This window comes from Tupaia chinensis, unplaced genomic scaffold (genome assembly GCF_000334495.1).
Source record: "Tupaia chinensis unplaced genomic scaffold, TupChi_1.0 Scaffold144255_1, whole genome shotgun sequence".
NCBI classification, from domain to species: Eukaryota; Metazoa; Chordata; class Mammalia; order Scandentia; family Tupaiidae; genus Tupaia; species Tupaia belangeri.
The window spans coordinates 4,521,874-4,540,506 of NW_006204113.1; the positions used below are offsets into that span (position 1 = coordinate 4,521,874).

Here is an 18,633-nt window from a genome sequence, read left to right on the forward strand (position 1 = left end):
CCATCCTTATGGAGCTTACTTTCAAATGAACACATTAGTTAAGTAAGAGAGAGAAAACTTAATATTGGTTGATTATACTAGAGATGATATTTTCCTGACCCTTTTAAGTAAAGATCATGCCAAGGTCCAAAAGAAATTTTAGTTTCTTTCTTAAAGAATTGAACTCTCAAGAAAGTTAACGGGATAGCAGTTTAGATAAAAATGATAAGGTTAGCGGTGGGGGCAAGGAGAGGATGAAGACAAAGTTTAAGAGTGGCCTGATGGAGATGCTTTCTACTAAAGTTCACTTCTGAAAGAAATCAAAGCAATTTTCAACTCCATTTGGGCTCCAAACCTAAGGAGATTACCACTAAAGTCAGCTAGTCAAGGGTAAAAATAAGAGTGTAGGAGGATTCATTTTGAAATGTTGTCAGCAACCAGCTGGAAAAAATAGCAGCTCCTGTGATTACTAGGAAATTTCTTGGAGGGTGTAGAGGTGTATCAGGTAATCTAATCTCTCGCCTACTTCAGTGGCATTTGGGTGGTTGGATAAGCATTTCAGTTCAGAAGGAAATATCACCAAACAAGAGAGAAATAATATGATTATTTTAAAGTTGGAGGCCTTTTGGCCAGTTGCGGATTTGATGCCAGTCAGACCCAGCTCACTTCTACAATATTTGATATTTACCAAGAGATGATTTTGGGTCCTGCACAGGGCCAGAAACTGGTTGTGGGATAGCAATGGGGGCTAAGGATACCATGGCAGAAGCTGGTTATAGCCTTCTGAGAGTAGGCTATCTGGAGGGTGGACATGAAAAGGCTTTGTACAGTGTAATGGAGCCACTTCTCTCAAGTGTAGGGAAAAAACGCACCATCCGTGCAGATCGTTGCACGGTGACTGGCAAATAGCAGATGACGTAATTGTGGAACGAATCACTTTGGTCATCATATGTTCTGGGTTCCAGCCATAACAACTAATTTGCAGATCTACAAATCCAGTGTGAGTATTTATAGATGCAGTGTTAAATTTGGGCATATCCTTCACCCCTACTTTGACATGTTAGCTCTTGCTGCTGCTTTTTTTCTTCTTTTTTTATTATTTTAATTTATTTTATACGTTCAGTCATTATATATCATTACAGCTTGCAAAATGAGTTACCCAACATGAATACACTTACACCAGTCTAGCTGAAGCTTTCATACACATTATCATCAACAGGCAGTCCTTCACTTCTGTGTCCCCTAAATGTCTTGCCTCTCTATTTTCCCTTTGATTCCTTTCCTCTCACTCTCTCCCTTCTCTCACCCTCTTCCCACACTATCTGCTGCTTCTTAAAAAACTACTCTGGTGCCCCTCTCTTCCCGAAGGTTTTTCCTCTCCTCCCCTACCACAAGTCTGATTTAGATGTTTCACCTTCTCCCTCTCCCCCAACTCCCTTACTCTAAATGGATCTGTTATAACATGACTCAGTCGTAGTTGCTTGTATCTTGCAATGGAGATCAGTTGTTGGTAATCAAGAATTTGTCTGAAATTTGAGGGAATCATAAACAAGTACTTTATACTGTGCGCATTTTATTTTAACTTGCAACTTAGGGATGTGTATTTATTTGGCCATCTTTTGGTACAGGCTTTGGGTTTGGATATCAGTCTGCTGAGTTCCAGATTACCTGAGTTCTGGGTGGTCTCTCCTGTCTTAATCACAGTCATAATTCATCATCTGTAATTTCCAGTTCCTATTTTTTGATGAAGTAAAAGTCATCGGTAAAGCACTCAGATTCTAGATTCTTCCCACTCCCTGTATTTTATGCTTTTCCTATTTCTATCTAATTCAACTGCATTTTTAAAGTGACTCACCTTTATTAAATCTTTGAAAACATTCCACTGAGCTTTTATAGAAACACAGACTTTTTAGGCACTCATTTTCTGTTGATTTGCATATTATTTAATTAAACAATGCAATTATAAAGAATGTGACAAGTCATAAATAGCTTTGAGGACAAACATAATTGAGTCTTTTAAAAAATTAATTGTTACTTTTATTCATTTATTTCTTTATGGGCAAGAATATATGTTTGCCAGAGAGAAAGAGAAAGAAAGTACTCCCCAGGGGGATATGATCACTTTGCAGTCCTTTTTCTTTCATTTTTCCATCCTATCAGGGTCTTGGGCATGCATGCACCTGTACCTAGTGTATTTTTCACGCTACCAGGGCTTGGATTTGAACAGCAGTTGGCCATGTGTGATCCAATTTCCTTAACTACTAAGCTAAGAAACAACCCTTTTAATATTTTTTTAAAGTTTTTTGAGAGAGAGCGAGAAAGACAGAGAGGGAGAGAGATACAGGAATCCTTATTAAAATCTTCACACTGTGGTCCATTCCCAGCTTCAGTCAGCCCAGTGCATGGGCATACACATCTGCACTGTGTGTGCATAGGGAGGCCCCAGGATGTGAACCTGGGACCTTCCCATATTCACACTGTGCCACTGTCCAGCCCCACAACTAGCTCTTGTATACATGTAACTCAGCTTTGGGAGAAGCAGCACTTGGGTATATGAGAGTGGAATAAGACGTGACCCACCTGGTGGCAGCAGCATGAGGGGGCCATGAAAAACAGTGGAGAACACTAGTTAAAGTAGCAGGTGGATTGAGCCAAACTCAGTTAAGGGAGTGCATATAAGATTGAGCTGGTTTGATGCCTGTTTGAGTAGATGTTCAATAATCTGTTATGTGAAGGAACTAAGAGGTGAAGGAGAGAACTTTGGGGTGTTTGATATTCAGAACCATGGGCCATCTCTTCTATCTATAGAGGTGCTACACCCAAATCAAAAGGGTAGACCTTTCCCTATCATCTGCAAAATGGAACTGCAAAGAGAAATCTGTCTTCAATGAGCAGGACACAGATTTCTGGAAGAGCCTGCCAGCAGTTACTGATAATGCAGTATAACATGTCTCCCTCTTTGGTTCTTGGAAACCTTCCCTGCCATTACTTTTGGTTTTACCTGCTTCAATTTTGGCTCAGAAACTGGGAAAAAAACAGGGACTGGAATTTCTAATGAGTTATATCACTGAAGGAAGCTATTTGTATTAAAATTTGGTATATGTTAACCTCTTTAATGAATCTGGTTCTACTGCAACATCTGTAAAGTCAGCCAGCAAGGGGTGTTACATGTACATCAGGGCCCTGTTTCTGCGATTTTACCTCACCTGTAAGGAAGTAAAGACAAAAGGCTTATACACATGTACACACACCAAGGTACATGTGTATATATATATATATATATATACAAAGGTACATGTGTATCTATATATATATATATATATACACACACACATACATACGCACACAGGTATTTTGTACATACATACATATGTCTATATATGAATATTGATAGACTATATTATCTGTGATGATTTTTTTTTTTTCTTCCTAAGCATGAGATGGGCTAGTATAAGCATATGGAAGATTCTTTGGATGTGGGGGTCAGTGTTTGCAAACTAGAGACAGTGCAGAGAGACAGAGACTAAAGTTTTTAATGCGTATGTGTGGGGTGGTTACCTTGAGTTAAGGGAGAGGGACCAGCAGGTGGCATAATGGTTATGTCTCTGGACTCTCATGTAATCGACCATGGATCGAGTCCTGACCTGGCAGCTTACATGATGCTGGGCATGTGTATGTGGGTACCCAAAATTCCGAGGGGAGAATGAAGGAGAAGGGATTGCAGCAAGGCCATCACCCCTAGAGGGTGATTCTTGCTTTCTTTCTCTCTGTTTATCTCTGTCTTCCCAACGAGTGCATGTGCCCTATAGCAAAAATCTTTCTTTTTTTTTTTTTTTTAAGATGGTTTTGCTAAAGGGCGCATGCGCTCGCCGGACAGAGAGAGACAGAGAGACAGAAAGCAAGAAATCGCCCCCTCAGGGGGGATAGCCACGCTGCAATCCCTTCTCCTCCGTACTCCTCTCAGGATCTTGGGCATGCATGCACACATGCCCGGCATGAATTTTAAGCCACCAGGTCTGGGATGCGAACCGTGGTCGACTACGTGGGAGTCCAGTGACACAGACATTACGCTAATTGCTGGTCCCAAAAATCTTTCTTAAAAAACAAAACCACAGAAGCCACATCTGTCTGAGCCATAGCAAAGGGACAGGACACTCAGGGGTTATTCAAAGATGAAACAATGTGAAGCTGGGTCCAAGAGGCAGAGTAATGTGGTTATATAGTGACACAGAGCACATAGCCTGCTTTCAGATAGTTCTGGGTTCAAATCTCAGCTCTGCTATTTATTGGGCTATTGGAAAAGTCAGACACATTTTTGCATAGAAAAACAAAATACGTACGTCATGACTTTTCTGACAACCCAGTATAAGCTGTGTGTGTCTTGACGATGTAACCTTACTGGCTCATACTTCAGTCTAAATAGAGAGAGTAATAGTACCCACTACGGAGCAGTTTGGGGGCTGACTCGGATTGGAAGACATTCACTGAACCAGATATTCTATTCAATATTGTGTAATTAGTACAAAGTGTAGTGCTGGGTACTTCCAGGGTGGGAGAATCAAAGAAGTAGATTTCATGATCACCACAACACAGGTTTGCAATAGGACAGAGGAACATAATAGATAGAGGAGGCCACAGTCACATTCAAGAACCTACATATATAAATGAATATCACTGAAGAGATCCCTCCCCCTTTCCAGGAGTCAAGATGGCTTGGGCATCTTCTTTTAATCACTGAGCCACAACACTCACAGATTGAGAGATAGTTTAAATGTACCTGCTTCATGACTATTATCGAAACCAGAATAGAATGCCTGTTGCTTGCCTTCCCCTATCCCCAGCCAATCCAAACCTGTTCTTTATCCCTTATATTAGGAAGGATTTGCCCATGACAGTCTTGAGACCTGATGTCAGACACACTTGGGATGCAGCCCTTTTATTGCAGAGAAGGTTGAGACTTGATGCGTGAGAGGGGTTGAGATGAATGAATTTCCATTGTATTTATAGAAACTCAGTGCAATATCTCCCAAGGTATAAATAGAACAATGGAGTGTTGACAAAGGGGCTGGTTTTCTGTAACTGTGGAAACCCTGCAATTATTCCTGGAACTATACTCATTGTTTATCTGCATCTGAATTTTAATAAACAGGGCTCTTGCTGTGTATTCATGAATTTTCAAACGGAAATATATCTCCCATTATTATCCCCTTCTTGTGAGTCAGGCCCCATCTTGCAAATTTGCAGCTGAGTAAATATACGGAACATTAGCTGCAATTAGATAATTGGTGCCCTGGATCAACCCGCCCACAGCTGTGAATGAATATGGACTGTGCGAGTGTCACCTGGTGCAGCCTTCCTGAGGGTGCTGCATGCTGCCACAGCCTTGCAATTAAGCACAGAAGTTTACCAGCCAATTTCCCGGCCTTCCTTCCTTCTAAGAGATCCAAAATAGTCAAGTGTATGAGGTACAGTGTGGTCTGCTGAGTCATTGCACATGAGAGATGGTAGGCCAGAGAATGTGGTAAAGAGGGGAGAGTAAGTCCATTTATCTTTGCTTACCTCATTGCCAAATTGCATATGATAACTTATTTGGTGCATGTAACCAGCATGCTATATGTTTGGATTCTAGGCTGGGGACAAAAGGATTTGGGTCATAAATCTTGTTTTGTTTTGCGTGTGTATGTGCTTATATATATATATAGAGAGAGAGAGAGAGAGAGAGAGAGTGAGAGAGTGAGCGAGAGATATACTTGCTATCGGGCATGTGTGCTCACCGGAAAGACAGAGACAGAATATGAGAAATGATCCCCTAGGGAGGATGGCCTCACCACAATCCCTTCTCTTCCTTTCTTCTCTCAGGATCTTGGTCATGCATGCATAAGTGCCTGGCATGAGTTTAAGCTGCTGGTACAGGACTCGAACCGTGGTAGACCACGTGGGAATCCAGCAATGTAACCATTATACCATTTGCTGGTCCCCAATGTTTTGTGTTGTTTTTTAAAATTTCCCCAAATTTGCTGGCTCTGGGCTGACCAAAATCCCTCCCTGCCCATCACCAGTTTTTCTGACCTCTGGCAATAATTTGTGTTTCTTTTTATCAAATGCATTTTAATATTTCTTATATTTATATTTCTCTCAAGTCCTTTGCTGATATAATATGATACCTTATTTGTCTGTTTGCTGGAGAGCATGTGCTCTCACAGAAAGAGACAGAGAAACAGAAAGACGGAGACTTCCCATGATGAGGAATGGTCATTCCTGTTTCTCTATCCTTTTGGGATTTGGGGCACACATATACATGTGCTTGGTGTGTTTCTCAAGCTGTGTATCTGGGACTTGAACTGTGCAGTTGGCCATGCAGGATCCAGCTGCTTTAACCACCAGATCACAGAGCTGACCCAGATGCCTTTCTTAGCTCATTCTTTTTTTTTTGGAGAGGTTTTTGCTACAGGGCGTATGTGCTTGCCAGAAAGACAGAGAGACAGAGAGACAGAAAGCAAGAAATCACCCCCCAGGTGTGATGTCCATGCTGCGACCCCTTCTCCTCTCAGCATCTTGGGCATGCATGCACACGTGTCTGGCTTGAGTTTAAGCCACCGGGTCTGGGACTCGAACCATGGTCGACTACATGGGAGTCCAGTAACATTGCCATTACACTAACCGCTGGTCCCTCTTAGCTCATTCTTTACTCTTATTCCTCAGGCAATCACATAACCCTTTTGTGGTATCTACAGTTTTTTGTTTACTTGCTGTCGTTTAAATTGCTAGTGACTTCAGGGAAGTGGGTGAAGTAATATTACGCAGAGAGAGAACGGCAAAAAGGCCCACTTTATTATGACGCTCTGATGGAGGCTCGTTAGCGAGTATGGCAGCTCATCTGTCTTTCTCCTCTGCCTTGACCACTTTGCTTATCTCCTCACTTTTGCCTTTGGTTTGAGAGCAGTTCTGTCCAGTTTCTCACCCTCATTCTCTAGCATAGCACTCCTAGAAGCTTTCCTAAGTCACTTTTCCCCTTTTATGTTCCATGTACTTTTTGTGTGTTTGCATGGGGTGGAGGAGAAATTTGAGCTGAATGTTTTGGGCCTGGGAATGCATGATATGGAATTTATTCACCTCTTGGGAATTGTTCCAGGTCATCTTAAATGTTGGAATGCTACTGGGTCTTGAATGGAGAGACTCTGAGAAAGTTCCAGGGAAGGTCCTAGAAGGATTCCATGCTAGTCTTCCTCTGTATTTCAATGTAGTAATCCCTTTGTAGACATGGAAAATATTATATTTTATGTTTATTAGTAGCATTTTTAAATTGCTAATATTTAACATCATTAATATAATAATAAAAATACATTTCTTACATTGAGCTACTTTATGTATCATTGTACAGTACATTCTTTTTTTTTGTTTTTTTGTTTTTTCAGAGGTTTTTGCTACAGGGCATTTGCGCTCACTACAAAGACAGAGACAGAGAGACAGAAAACGAGAAATCACCCCCCAGGGGGGATGGCCATGCCACAATCCCTTCCCCTCCACTCTCCTCTTGGGATCTTAGGCACACATGCACATGCGCCTGGTGTGAGTTTTTTTTTTTTTTCTTTATTTTTTTGAGAGGTTTTTGCTATAGGACATGTGTGCGTGCCAGAAAAACAGAGAGAAACAGAGAAACAGAAAGCAAGAAATCATCCCCGGGGTGTGGGGGGGAATGGCCACGCCCCAATCCCTTCTCCTCCATTCTCCTCTCAGGATCTTGGTCACGCACACAAACATTCCCGGCTGAGTTTAAGCCACCGGGTCCAGGACACGAATTGTAGTCAACTACAGAGGAGTCCAGTGACATAGCCATTATGCCAGCTGCTGGTCCCTAATTGTACATTCTTAGAATAACCATGATGTTAGTCTTATGATCCTCGTTAGAACAGATGAGGAACTCAGGTTCAGAGAAGTTAGTAAGTATTCCAAGGTTAAACAGCTAGTGAGTGGCAGGGATAGAGTTCAACTATGGAATTATCTAATTGCAAACCTATATTCTCAAACACTGTGCTAAATCTCAGGACACAAGTCATTTGGGGATATAAGTAATATCTGAAATGTTCTTTGCTTGAGAGTGATATGGTATCTGTACAATCTGCATTTTAGTCCCTTAAATAATTTATTCACTTTGGAGATGGCATTAAAACAGGCTCAGCAGTTTTTTTGTTTGTTTGTTTTGTTTTGTTTTGTTTTGTGTGTGTGTGTGTGTGTGTGTGTGTGTGTGTGTGTGTGTGTGCATGTTTTTTTCCTCACCTTTGCTAAATTTTCCCTTCCGGCTAGGAACTAGTTTTCCCAATACTCCCCTCTTGGTTCTCATTGCTGCCAACACATCAGATGCATCAACCACCTGAAATTGGACTGCAGGGGTAGAATATATTTGCAGACATTTTAATTTCCCTGGTGATAAGCAAATTAATTTTGTTGCAACTCTTTAACATTCTAATTGAATGATGGAATGTCACCGAGTGTGTTTTATAGATAAAAGACAGCCAAAGTCTTGCCATCCATCACAAAAACAGAACTGGGACCTGGGTTTGCCATTTCTCTTTGCCCTGTAGTCCAGTCCAGGCCTTCCTCCTGGATTTGAGTAAAGTCACCTGGAAGAAGGGTGTCAAACCTACAGTCCAGCCAAACTGTTGGCTATCACCTCTGCTAGGAGAAGACCTTTGATTCATTTAATTATTTACCAAATATTTCTTGTCTCTCTGCTGTGTATGTACCAGGCACTGGCAGAGAAGTCTTTATGCTGTTTTATGGGAGAAGCAGATGATAAACTAATCAACAAATGCAACATACAATTGTATGAAAAAGAGCAGGGGTCAGCAGGTGGCATGGCGGTTAAAGCACTGGACTCCTACATGGCCAACTGCTGTTTGAGCCCTGGACCCAGTGGCTTGAAAATCATGCCAAGCTCATGTGTGTGCATGCCTGAAATCCCAGGAGGATAATAGAGTAGAGAGGATGGTGGGATGGCCATTTCCCCTGGAGGCCATCCCTCCTGCCCACTTTCCCTTTCTGTCTCTCTCTCTCTCTTTGTCTCTTTTCAGTGAGTGCACACACCCTATGGCAAAAAACTAAAGAAGAGCTAAATAGGTTTTTTCTTGTTCTTGAGTTGGTAAATGGCCTGTGTAGTTACAATGGAGTTAAATCCCAGGAACCATGCTTCAGCCTGCCAGGAATTTGAATTTAGAATTTAATTTATTGGAATAGTCTCTCCAGGAAGAATTTTACAGTATCATACAGACTTACTTCTTCATCAAGAAGTCTCAAGAGAAAAGAAATGGGTTACTCTAATTCTAGATCGCATTTTTCAAGATCAAAGTCTAGGACACAGTCTACTTCTCTGTCTCTTTTTTTTTTGGAGAGGTTTTTGCTATAGGGTGCTTGTGCTTGCCAGAAAGACAGAGAGAGACAGAGAGACAGAGGGACAGAAAGAGAGAAATCACCCCCTTAGGGGGATGGCCATGCTATAATCTCTTCTCCTCCATTCTCCTCTTGGGATCTTGGGCACGCATGCACACTCACCCAGCGTGAGTTTAAGCCACCGGGTCTGTGATTCAAACCGTGGTCAACTACATGGGAGTCTAGTGACATAGTTGTTAAACCAACTGCTGGTCCCACACAGTCTACTTCTCGATCAAGGTTAAGATTGAGATACAGAAGAAGAGATACAGGTCTTGTTCCCGGACACAGTCAAGATCTCATAGTAGAGATCATATTTATTCTAGAAATTGACATCAAGATTTCAGAAATAATAGAGGAATGAGATGACCTTATGGGTGCAGAGGAATGAGAGAGGGTATCATCAAGGAAGAGGAGGTAGATATCATTGAGATGGTTATAGACCTATTTGGAATAGAATGCATTCCCAAAGTCCTAGATGAGGTCATACATGTTCCAGGGGTTCAGAAAGATCTGTTTCTTCTCAAAGATCTTGAAGCAGATCTTGCCAGTCCTATAGATCCTCTAGGTCTCCAAGATCACCATCTTCAAGTTCTTCATCCACATATCATTATACCCCCTGTCTCTAAAAGATGAGGGTTTCAGGTAAAACAAACCAAAAAAGCTGAAGGGGAACCCCAAAAAGAGAGTCCTTTGAAAAAATAAATCACAAGAGGAGCCAGAAGATACATCTGGACATGACCCATCCGAATCTATTGGTGAGTTTAATAAATCATCGGCTCTATCTGGTGATATTTGGCCTGGCTTTTCAGCTTATGAGAACAGTCCCAGATCACCCTGTAGTCCTTCACGTATTGCTACCCACCTAGTCAGAATTCATCTTGCTCTGATGCCCCCATGCTCAGTACAGTCTACTCTGCAAAAAAACACCATCTCTCAGCAATCCCATTCCATTCATTCCTGAAAAGTCTGCGTTTGAGTCTGTTGGAAACGGATGTAGTAGATACAATCCTTCTCAGTGTAGTTCAGATCATCACATCCCTTTATAAAGAAGCCCTGCAAAGACAACCACACCACAGAATGCTCCAAGAGAGGAGTCTAGAGTACACTCTTCATTTTATCCTGATGGTGGGGATCAGGAAACTGCCAAGACTGGAAAGTTCTTAAGAAAGTGTCACAGATGAAGAGTCTAGAGTATTCATGCTCGAGAGGGGAAATACCAGGGATAAAGAGACACCAAAGGAAAAAGGACCAGAGAAAGGGAGGGTAGAAGGAGAATAGGAAGACCAGGAATCACAGGATTATTTCAGTGATAAAGAGTTTGGAAAACAGAAGTTTAGTGATTCAGAAGGGGATGAGACAGAAGAAACAGAAAATTCTAGACAATTCAGAAAGTCCTTGTGGATTGGGGTAAAATTTTTTCTACTGCATCTTATTAGAATACTGAGGAAGAAGGACACAAGTATTAAGTCCAAAGATTCACTGAAAGGTAATAGAGAAAGTGATGGAATTTGAGAAGAAAATAATTGTAAACTCAAAGACACTAAATATGTAGTGAAAAGGCTCAACACTACAGAAGTTAATCACAAGGAAGAAGACAAAAATTCTGAATAATAGTAAAGGAAGAAACTCAGTCACTTGAGCAGGGTTCTATTCTTCAGATAGATGATCTTTTTTTCTTTTTAAAGAGGTTTTTGCTATAGGGCACGTGTGCTCACCAGAAAGACAGAGACAGACGAAAGCGAGAAATCACCCCCCAGGGGGTGTGGTCATGCCACAGTCTCTTCTCCTCCAATCTCCTCTCGAGATCCTGAGCATGCACACACATGTGCCCGGCGTGAATTTAAGCCAACGTGGTCTGGGATTCGACACGCAGCCGACTACATGGGAATCCTGCTGGTCCCAGTTAGATGATCTTTCAAATGTGAATTACCTTTTATGTTTATGATGGTGACTTATAAAGTAATGAAAATAGTAAATTTTGGAGTTCAGTTTGTTTATGAGCATGTATGAAACTAGCCAGAATTCCTTTGTTAATTCAGAAGCTAAATTATTATAGTTGTATATGTTTACATGTAGAAGAGATAATACTTAATGTAATGTAAATCTTAGAGCTAAGCAAGATAAAGGATGCAGAATGTTGACATTGCCATTTGTGAGGGCTTTTCTAGGGAAGGAAGGGATATTTGAGAAAACCCTGAATGAAGCGAGGAAGAATGTTACAGTCCAAGGATGAGCAGATCCACAAGTGTATGCTCATCTTCAGATAAAATCACCCCACCTCCACCATTCAGAGCAATGAATTGACCTGAACTGAGTATTTTGTAACTGTCCATTCTCATGGCTCATGGGAGTGTCCTTCAGACCAGCTCCTTTGGAGAAGGCTTATTCTGTCGGTTTCCCTCTCATTAAGAAGTCTGCTGAAGGAGTAAATAACACTGCCATGAATAGACAATATGTGGAGCTTAAGAAAGAGGTGACAATAACATGGGTTTGAAATTTCTGTCTCTCTTGGCCAAGACAGAATTTGTAAGTAGAAGGAACCTAACAGTGTTGGGAAATTATAAAGAAGATTCCAAATGTTTTTTTTTTTTTTTTTTTTTTTTTTGTGGGGGGGTCTTTTTCTCATGCTTAATGCTCTTTCACTGCCAACTTGTGTGAGTCATGGGTGATGGCATGCCTGGAAGGTGAAGGGAAAGACATTCCTCTTTTTGCTTGGTGTGGTTGTTCCAACAGTGACTTTAGGTATCAGCCCTCCTACGCATGCCCATGCTGTGAGGATACCTGACCTTTCTCTTCAAGTCCTAAGAGCTGTGAGATACAGGCCTTAAATGGCAGTGGGAAAGATTAAGCTCATTTTCTGCCTGAACATCAGTCAGGAGAGAGACAGTTTAGACAGAACGACATGGTTCTGCCACAGCCCTCAAGGTCAAGCTTCCAGGCTTTGGAATCATGAATACCTCCAGATTGCAATCATCTTTATGTCCTCAAAGTTTTAATTAAAAAATTTATTAGTATTATTTAATTTGCTACAGGGCATGCATGCTCACCGAAGAGAGACAGAGAGAGAGGGAAAGCAAGCCACCGGGTCCAGAATTCGAACAGCAGTCAGCCATATGGGAGTCCAGCGCCATAACCACCACGCCGTTTGCTGGCCCCAGATACTGTTCTTATTACCTTCATTTTACAGATGATGTTCCACATGCTGCCATCCTTTAAAAAAAAAATTCCAAATTTTTTTTTTTTTTTTTTTTTGAATGGTTTTTGCTATAGGTCGCGTGTGCTCGCCAGACAGACAGAGAGAGACAGAGATAGAAAGCGAGAAATCACCCCCCGGGGGGATGGCCACGCTGTAATCCCTTCTCCATTTTCCTCTCGGGATCTTGGGCACGCACGCACATGCGCCCGGCATGAGTTTAAGCCACTGGGTCCGGGACTCGAACCGTGGTCGACTACATGGGAGTCCAGCGACATAACCATTACACTAACTGCTGGTCCCAAGAAGATTCCAAATGTTTATCAAGGTCCTCCCATGCTAGAAAATGTGGAATAGAATGCTGCCACTTTGGTATTCAAGCCCCTCAAGCGATAATTTATTGTTAGTATCTATAGTTTTGTTAAACAAATCTTACTTACCATTAGAAAGCACTTATACAATATGCTAGGTACTATGTTAAACACTCTACATGAATTAATTTAATCCTCACAATGAGCTTAAGAAATATGTTCTTTTTATTGGTCACATTTTGTGATTGACAAAACAGAAGCACAGAGAGGCTGGAAAGTTGCCCATGGTTGAACATCAACTTCTGACCCAGGTTTTAAACCTAGGTAGTATGGGGATAGACAAGTATGACTTACTGTGGGCCAAGCGATGTGGTAAAAGCTATTAGCTAAGTGTTCTTATCCTTATATGAGAAAACTGAGGCTCCTAGAGGCCAAATATCTTACTGGTGGTCACATAGTTGAGTAGCTGCAGGGTTCAGAATCTAACATGAAACCTAATCTTTCTGGCCAGAAGACTGTGTTAAATGACTCTGCTAAGCTGCTTCTCTCATGACAGCCTGGCTCAGGCCATGCTTACTTTGTGGGGGTTCAGAGAGGACCAGGGCTAGCAATTCTCCTGCACCAAACTGTGCTGTTTCTTCACTGGCTATTTTTTTAGGGACCAGGATCCAAAGTGACGATGATGGATAATTATTGACTTGCATTGGATTTTTGGAAGCATCATAGGCTATTGAGCTCGGGCCATTGTGACTCTGGACAGCTTGAGGACAGTTTAGAGACTGATAGCTGAGCTAAGAGTGGTGTCCTGTGAGTTCTGCGCCTGTAGGAGATGTGTGGGAAGCAGGCTGGAGGTAGTGTAGGCAAATTAGTTGCCACTGCCTATCCTGCTTGCTCATGCTTCTTATGATGTATCCATGATGCTGTGCAAACAGCCAAGTTCCATTAATTGTCAGGGTTTTGTTTTTCTGTACTGCATTTCCAACACATAAATATCTCCCTCCTTCTACTCTTGGCAATTTTTCCAAAAATAACAATAATAAAATAATAGTTATAAATGGATTTAGGTAGTTCTTCCCACCTTAAGGCACTTTTTATATGTATCATCTCCTTGAATCCAGGTCCAAACCTTGTGAAATATTATAATTTTGGTCCTATATTAAAGACAAGAAAATAGAGGCCAGCAGGTGACATGGCGATTAAAGCACTGGATTCCCGCATGGCTGATTGTGGTTCAAGTCCTGCATCTGGTGGCTTGCTTTCTCTTTCTTTCTCTCTTTCTGTGTCTTTCTCTTGTGAGCACACATGCCCTGTAGCAAATTTTAAAAATATACAAATAAAATTAAACAATTCTTTTTCTTTTTTTGGAGAGGTTTATGCTATAGGGCGCGTGCGCTCGCCAGAAAGACAGAGAGAGACAGAAAGCGAGAAATAACCCCCCAGGAGAGATGGCCATGCCACAATCCCTTCTCCTCCGTTCTCCTCTTGGGATCTTGAGCATGCACGCACACGTGCCCGGCATGAGTTTAAGCCACTGGGTCCAGGACTTGAACCACGGTCGGCTACATGGGAGTCCAGCAACATAGCCATTACTCTAACTGCTGGTCTCAAATTAAATAATTCTTAAAAAAAAATAAAAAGACAAGGAAATGGAGGTTCAGAGAGGTTTCTTGTCCTGCCTGATGCCACACAGCTAAGTGTCTGCCAGGATCCAATCCTAGTTGCTTAACTCTTTCAATCCTAGTTGCTTACCTCTTTCCCATCCTGTTGCATGGATTCTCTAGATCATTTTCTAATTAGCCTGTTTTAATGACTCTCTGTCAAGCTGGCTTCAGTTGCCCTTGCTCAGACAAGCTTGAGTGAAATCAAATGATTTGCTGCTGAATGAAAACATTTGCATGATGCTATTTTCTAAGCCATCCTCATATATGGGTCTCTTGGCTTAGGAAGTCACTCTAGGTTTGGGGAGGGCTGTGGAGGCTAAGAAGGGACGGGATTCCTTCCTGTCACAGGTGAGTCAATTAGAAATTTCAGAACCTAACAGCATGTCCTTTGTAGGAAAAGTGGATCTAGAGAAAGAGAAGACAGGAAGCCTCCCCTTCCACTGTGTAGGAGTTAGTGCTGCTGTCTCTGAGAAAGTATCCACAGCTGAAGAATAGTTACTCGCCTACTGTTCTCAACGCTGGGACCCTCTTTAAAATGGCCTTGGCTTCTAAGTGACCCAGAAGGGGACTAACTAGGTCATTCAGTCACGAAAAATTAACAAGCACCTACCAAGTGCTTGGGATATAACAGTTACAACCTTTGGCCTTAAGGAGTTTACTTTCCTTGTGGGCGATAGTAAATGAAGTAAATTATAGAACATGTTAGAAAGTGCTATGGAGAAAAACAAAACAAAATGGGTATGGGATGTGCTGTGTGTGGATTTGTGGCTTAAACAGGGTTTACAGTAACTTGGAAGGCTTTTATTTTTCATGAGGTGTATTTATTTCAAAATAACACAACCCAAAATCTGCTCAGGGACAGGCGGTGAAGCACACTAAGCCTTCCTCAAAGTGTGTGTGTGTGTGTGTGTGTGTGTGTGTGTGTGAGAGAGAGAGAGAGAGAGAGAGAGAGAGAGAGAGATGCAAACATATAACATCAAAACTTCCAAGCTGTAAGAAAGTTTTGCCCCAGGCAATTGTGATGTCACATTTTCTCATCTCAGTACTCCCTTAGTCCCCAACACCACAGGGTAGTTATTTCAATTGCAAGGGAAGGTGATGGTAACCAGGAAGGAGTCCCCTCCTTGCTCAGCCTCTGCATTCTCCTCCAAACCTGAGGAAAACCCAACTTTTGCCTTTGGTTCTTTTCCAGAGGATATTTCTCTATCTTCTCCTCAGTGCCTGGCATTGTATTAGTGGTAGGTTTTATGAGGCAGATATTCTTTATCAAACTTAGGAAATTCCCTTTTTTAAAAATTATTTAACTTTATTTATTTACTTTTACTCATTTGTTTGTTTCAATTTGACCCAGAGAGGGAGAGAGAGAGAGAGAGAGAGAGAGAGAGCAAGAGCAAGCAAGCCGCCAGGTCTGGGACTCAAACCGTGGTCAGCCATGTGGGAATCCAATGCCTCTAACCACCATGCCACCTGCTGGCCCCAGAATTATCCCTTCTATTTCTATTTTGCTTGGAGTACTAATGTGAAGAGGTGTTGGATTTTGTCAAAGGGTTTTTCCATTTGATTGATGTGTTTGAAGGATTTTTCTTCTTTTGATGTAGTGTTTACATTGATTGATTTTTTAAAAGAATTATTTTATTGAACTTTAATTAATTAATTAGTTGAAATTGACCAGAGGGGGTGAGAGAGAGAGAAAGCTGCCAGTTCCGGGATTCAAGTTGCAATTGGCGATTTGGGAGTCCAGCTCTTAACCACCACATCACCTGCTGGCCCCAACATTGATTGATTTTTAAATTTTGAGCCAGTCTTGCATACCTGAGATAAATTCCATTTAATTACAATGTATAATTCTTTTCATACATTATTGAATTTGATTTGCTAATATTTGTTGAGGGTTTTTATATCTATGCTCATGAGAAATATTGGTCTGTAGTTTTCCTTTCTTGTGATGACTTCATCTGGCTGGCTTCATCTGGCTTTAGGGATCAGGGTAATTCTGGTCTCATAGAATATTTCTGTTATCTGGGGACCAGCAGATGGCATAATGATTATGTTGTTGGACTCCCACAAGGTCTACTGTGGTTTGAGTCCCAGACCTGGCGGCTTGAAACTCACACTGGTGTGTGTGTGTGTGCGTGCCCAAAATCCCAAGAGGAGGAGGGATTTTGGTATAGCCATTCCCCTGAAGGAGTGATTTCTCACTTGCTGTCTCTCTGTCTCTGTCTCTACGGTGAGCACATGTGCCCTTTAGTAAAACGAATGTTTCTATTATCTGAGATTTTAGAAAATTGGTATAATTTCTTCCTTAAATAATTAGTAGAATTCAGAAGTATTTTATTTCCTTTCTTCACTATCAGTTTAATGTTAATTAAACTACTCCTTTTTTTCTTGTTTCTCAAGGTAGATGCTTAAGCTATTGGTTTTAGATATTTTATTTTGTTTTCAAATATGTGTATTTAATGTTATAAATTTCCCTTTAACCACTACTTTTGCTGTATCTGACAAATTTTGATAAATTGTATTTTCACTTAAACTTAATTAGAAATATTGAAAATTTTCTCTTGAGTTTTCATTTTTAACCAGTTATTTAGAAATGTGCTGTTTAATTTCCATATTTGGGAAGTTTTTATAGCTATCTTTTTATAATGGGTTTCTAGTCCAATTCCTGGGCACATACTTTGCATATTTTTATTCTTTTAAACTTGCTAAGATGCATTCCATGCTAGCTTGAGAGGATTGTGTGTTCTGTTGTTTTTCGATAAAGTATGATGTTGGTGTTAGACTTTGGCCAAGACCACAGGATTCCTCACATTTCCCTTCCAGCCTAGGTGGTACTTTCCCACAAGGGAAGATCCTGGAATCAGTGAGATTTATGTGAGGATAACTGTAAATCAGGCAAGCAGCCAGGTCATAGGCAGCATCAGGATGACTAGAGTCAGGAAAACCAGAGTCTGGACATTAGGGTAGAAGGAATTGAGTGATGGGGTCAGAGGCCAAGTTACACAGGGGTTGGGAGTGGGAGGAGCCAATGCCAATAGGATTATCCTGTGTCGACAGGTGAGTTAGGTACTTTATATTCATTATTTTGTGTAATCTCCAAGTAGATGTGATAGTTAACTTTATGTGTCAACTTGACTGAGCTAAGGAATGACCAGATAGCTGGTAGAACCTTATTTCTGGGTGTATCTGTGAGTGTTTCTGGAAAATATTAACTTTTGAATCACTAATTTCAGAAGCTCTACCTTCAACACGATGGGCAGCATCTTCCAATCTGTGGAGGACTCAAAACAACAAGAAGGCTGATGAAGGGCAAATTCACTCTCTGTCTTCCTGAGTTGAGACAGCCATCCTATCCTGTCTTTGGACATTGGAGAAAGTGGCTCTCAGGACTTTGATTTCTGACTGGGAGTTACACCTGTGGCTCCCCTGGGTCTCACGCCTTAGAACATAGGCTAAATGATCCCACTGATTTCTCTGGTTCTGCAGATTACCAATGGCAGATGATGGTGCCTCTCTGCTTCCATAATATTGAGAGCCAATTTTCATAATAAATATCCTCTTCTTTATCTATTATATATGCACTATGTATTCCATTTTCTGGAAAATTCTGATAATAGAATATATTCAGGGAGTAGATAAGGCATTCTCTTGGGTAGTCAGAATAAAATACTAGATCATCTATTTTTATTTTTTAATCTTATCCTTTTATTGTTTCTATTTTGGGATATATTTTAAAATGTATGGGATATTTTAGTACAGAACACAATGTAGGTAAATACTAGTCTACCACATCTACTGTAAAGCCCTCAGAGGATGTTCCTCAGATCCGTCATTCCTACTTTTGCCTTACTCTAAGTATGATTATACCAGGTGATCCTTGTACACATAGATCATGCCACGTCACTCCCCTCTGTGGCTTTTCATCTTATGCCAAACAATGCCACAGCTTTATCACTTCCCTTCTTTCCTGCTATTCTCATCTCACTTTCAACCACCCACACAGTCTCCTTGCTGCTCTGGTATCAGAAGTTTTGTGATGGGGTTTTCCCTCTTCCTAGAATAC

At 41.2% G+C, this 18,633-nt stretch overlaps 1 pseudogene; it reads left to right on the top strand.

The window, feature by feature from the left end:
• The first annotated feature begins 720 nt into the window (after positions 1-720).
• On the top strand, positions 721-11,641 carry LOC102502806 (bcl-2-associated transcription factor 1 pseudogene; annotated as a pseudogene).
• Positions 11,642-18,633: the final 6,992 nt, after the last annotated feature.